The following is a 4,561-nucleotide window of genomic DNA, read 5'->3' as shown; positions in this document are numbered from 1 at the left end:
TTGGTTTACTGGAGCAGGGCAAGGAATGCCTGGCCCGCCTGGAGCAGAAAACTGCTCACATCACAAGCAATAGCATGAGCGGCCTGTGCCTTAACAACATGTTTTTTGCTGCAGGTAATCAGCCAGAGCCTATTTCTCTACTCCTTGCTAAGAACGCTTTGTCTCCCATAAGGAATGCTTTTAGCTAATCTATAACCTATAGGGACAATGTTTATCACTGGCTTACTGTCAATAAATATGCGGGTCAAACTCTGTTTGTGGCTCTCAGCTCTGAAGACTGCCAGCTCCCTGATTCTATTTCTGTGTCTTTATCTTCAATTCCTCTAGCGCCGCTGGGCTGGGGTCTCCACGCCCGAGCTGGTTTTAGCAGAAGGTCTTACTTTGTTCCCCAGGGTGGAATGCAATGGCATGCTCACAGCACACTGCAGCCTCAATCTCCTGGCTCAAGCAATCCTCCCCCCCTCAGCCTCCCTAGAAGCTGGGAATACAGGTGTATGTCACCATGCCCAGCTAATTTTTGTATTTTTTATAGAGAGAGGGCTGTGCCATGTTGCCCAGGCTCATCTCAAACTCCCAGGTTCAAGTGATCCACCCTCCTTGGGCTCCTAAAATAGTGGATTACAGATGTGAGCCAGGATGCTGGACCAACTGCCTAATTTTATAAACAAAATGTTTTCTTGAAAATCCCAGAGTTATACAATAGAGTAGACCTCTTCCCAAAACTGGTATCCTGGAAAGAGCCCGGAGACTGGCTTTGGTGGCCTAGAATTCCAGTTCTGGCTTGTACCAACCTGGTTTCTCTTGAAACATATTCCCATTTTTTAGGGAAAAAAAATTTCCCCTAAATTCTGAAGGCTCTTATTGCAGTGACATTCTGAGGGCCCTTATTGATCAGATTGTCCTGGAGATTGTTAACTTTCCTGAAAGGAGAGAGAGGCCTTACCTGGCTCAGCAAACACCTGGGAACTCATGGTGGCAGCCGACACAGAAGAGCTGGGGAGACCTTCATGTTAGAGGGCAAGAGTTGGAGGTTTCTGGGATTTTCTTGGCCTCTCTGCTTCTTTGGCTGCCTTACTTAATTTTTTAAACCAAATCATGATGTTATTTTATAGGACAGAAAAAATTAGGGAGAAGAGAGGGAATTCCTTCGCAGAATTATTGTCAAAGAATTATGAGATGAGATCCAAAATCTGCAGAGTAGGCATTGGGTCCTGGGGACGTTTCCAAGAAATTGAAAAGGGAAGCAGTGGGCTGGGACTGGGCACATTTTCCATACATTGCTGAGACTACTGGGGATGGAATAGGAAAGGGAGGTGCAGTTATGCCCAGCCTAAAAAGAGGAAGTGCTCCGAGCTGGATCATCTCATGGGCTGCACTTCCTTTGCACTTAAGTGTTTTTTGTAGAAAAGAGAGGAAGAAAGTAAATTGTGGTCATCGGAGAGGTGAGTAGATCCAAAATTTGCACTATCCTCAACTCTGTCAGCATCTTCGTTGTGGACTTAACCATGGCTGAGATTCCAACCAGAGATTAGAAAAACCTGTGTATTTCTAAACCTTGCTAGCAGGGTTCTAAGTGATACCACTCTTCACAACCCAAGGTGGTATTAATTAGAACTTTGGCTGAAAGTGGGACGCCAGGAATCCTACAGATATAAAGCTATCTTATATTCCCCAGGAACGCAGAACCATTTGATGGGAGTAAACCCAAAAACATGGACTCCCAGCTTTGTTCTTTGTCTTAGATTCCCTCTGAGACAGCACAATTAGAGGAAGAATTAAATAGGACCTGAGAACTGTTGTCTTCCACCCTGTCCTTTCTCAGAAAAACTGAGACCTGAGGACAGAAACAAAGGCTTTATCTTATCTTTTTCTTAGTATCAGAGGATATGTGATGCTGGGTAGCACATGAAGATCTTGGAGTACTATGGTTTTCAAACCTTGCTTTAGTTGTCAAAGTCTTTCCCCAAGTAAAATCAAAGGGGAATTCCAATATATCACCAGGGCCAGTGGAGTGGTCTGTGTGATGCAGGAGCTGGAGGCCCCTGTCCCTCTCACCCAGCTCCAGGGAAAAACAAAGTGTGGGACAGACTGATCCATTAAAGCTCTCTCTCCCAAAAATGCATATCAAGGCACGGTATCTGATGCAATATTAGTAGACAAATTGACATAGCTTCTACTTGCTCCAGTGGATGGTTGGTGCAGGGCTGAGAAATTCAGTATCATAGCTGCATCAAATGCCAGCTTGGAAGCATGTCATGGATGTTTGTGTAGTTACCCCTGCACTGCACACTCATCCCTGCCTCCATCTTGCTCATGCAGATACTCACCATTAACTCCTTGAATTCTTGTCTTTTTCTTCCTCCATTATTCCAAATTCTGGAAATTATTGCTAACTTGACTTCCATCCTCCCTCCTCCATGTAGTCCTACTAGACTGCTCAGATTTGATTAGACAACACCCTTTCTGTGCCTGAGTTGTACATTTCATTTATTTGACAGTAAACCTGCCATGCCAGGCCTGTGTTTTCTTTTCTAATCAAAAGAGGAAGTTTTCCTTAGGCCCTCTGCGGACCAGCAGTCTTCACTGAAAACCTGCGAATGACATATGGGCATAGAAGAAGGCACAGGAGCCTTGCCCAGAGGGGACCAGCATTCTCTTTTGGATGTTAGATCAAGGAAAAGTCAAGAGCTGTAACCTTCAACTGAACTTCCTCTAGGTAAAGCCTTAGGTTATATTTGTCCCGAGGCCAGGCAAAATGCCCACTTGTATCTATTAGACTGATTCCCTATGTGTACGACTCTTAGCGGTGGATCGCTCGGCTCGTGCGTCGATGAAGAACGCAGCTAGCTGCGAGAATTAATGTGAATTGCAGGACACATTGATCATCGACACTTCGAACGCACTTGCGGCCCCGGGGTTCCTCCCGGGGCTACGCCTGTCTGAGCAGTGACACAGACCAGTTCTCTGTCCGGGATGAAACTGAAGTCATCTGCCTCCTAGATCAGTGCCCTTCCTAATATCTCACTCTGTTCTTCATATTGCCTTGTGCCATTGCCACCACACAGTCCAAGGGGGACGGCCTTATGAATGGTGCCCCTGGGAGCTTTGCATGCAGTGGCCCTGCTGGGCATGCATGACACAGTAAGCCACTGGCCCTTCAGATCAATGGCCTTAGACCATGCAGAGTTACACCAGCAGGGCCCCTGTGACCCTTTTCTACCCTTGGGGACATAGTTGGTCTCTGCATTCAGGTACATGGGTAATGTAACCAATGGAAATGCAAGCTCACTGTGTATGCTGAAGGGGAATCCTGATTTAAGTTGCTTATACAGGAAAATGAGGGCCTGTCCATTTGACTGGAAGTTCTCAAGCTGGTGAAGTTAAGGTGTGAGTAAACAGTGAGAGAGAGAAGTTAATTTTCTGGGTGCAAGAAGCTAACCTTTAATTGCAGCTTTGGCATTTAGAAAGTTTCCATGTCACTGGTTCTACTTCTTCATCTGCAAAATTTGGCATTCCACCTGCCTCAGCCATTCTTGCAATTATCTTCTCCCTTCCCATCTACCAATGCCCTGGTTCCATACCCTCCATACACTGCAATAGTGAGCTAAGTGCTTCTCTTTTCTCCTCCCAATTCAGCCCATGGCCACCTGGTTGCCCTTCCTGAACCCCCTCATAGTGCGGTCATGGCACTTCTCTCCACTGAATCAAAACTTGCAATGCCTTCTATTCCTGGAGTGACCACATGCTCCAGTTTGCTTAGGACAGCGTTAATTTATATCTGTTGTTCCAGAATACTTATGAATAATACCAGTTTTCTGCTCTCAAAAGCATCCTAACTTGACTGGGAAGAATCATATGTTCACCTTACATGAAGCACAAACTCCCCACCTAGACAGCCTGGCCTCAAACTTCTTTCCAAATTTCCCCACCATTTCACACATACTCCAACACTGACACCTTTTGATGGGCCCCCACACAACTGGGTAAATGCACCATGATCATTCCTACTTCTTGGATTTTGCTCAACAACACCTCTTCTCCTCTACCTAGACTGAAATACCTCCAGCAAGGCCTGTTCACTTTGTGCATGCACCAAGGCCTACTTTAAGCTCCACTACACCTGTAAAGCCTGCATCCCTAAACCTCTGGTAAAGGGTCATCTAGCCTTCCTCTGATTTCCCAATGTCTGTCATGTCTGCCTAGTTTGGGTTGGAAGACCGACGAGCAGGGTCAGGTAGAGGGAGATACCACAGGGCTGTTAAAATAGGTCCCAGGAGCGGCAAGTATGGGGTGGGGAGAAAAGGAATGGTGGCAAAGCTCCTGATATTTTCATGGCTGATGTGTTGGGGTCTGGGAAATACTGTTGAAAATGGGAATAGAAGGCTGAAATGGGTTTGTCAGTTTCACCCTGCATTTCAATGAAGACCAGCTAAGCCAAAAAGTCATTTCCCAGGGATACAGTTCCCACCCCCATAACCAAGCCCCTCCCGGCCACAATCACCTTAGTCCCCCTCAGCTCAATGTGGATTTCCCGCAAAAAAATTACATCTAGTGACTACAA

General features: G+C 46.1%; 1 non-coding gene across 1 annotated transcript; it reads left to right on the top strand.

The window, feature by feature from the left end:
• The first annotated feature begins 2,795 nt into the window (after positions 1-2,795).
• Positions 2,796-2,949, top strand: LOC123569593 (5.8S ribosomal RNA). The gene has a single exon (XR_006693410.2). It is a non-coding gene; the product is annotated as a 5.8S ribosomal RNA (ribosomal RNA).
• The last annotated feature ends 1,612 nt before the right edge of the window (positions 2,950-4,561 follow it).

Source organism: Macaca fascicularis, chromosome 16, assembly GCF_037993035.2.
Source record: "Macaca fascicularis isolate 582-1 chromosome 16, T2T-MFA8v1.1".
In the NCBI taxonomy this organism is placed as follows: domain Eukaryota; kingdom Metazoa; phylum Chordata; class Mammalia; order Primates; family Cercopithecidae; genus Macaca; species Macaca fascicularis.
This window is presented reverse-complemented; position numbering and strand designations above follow the sequence as displayed.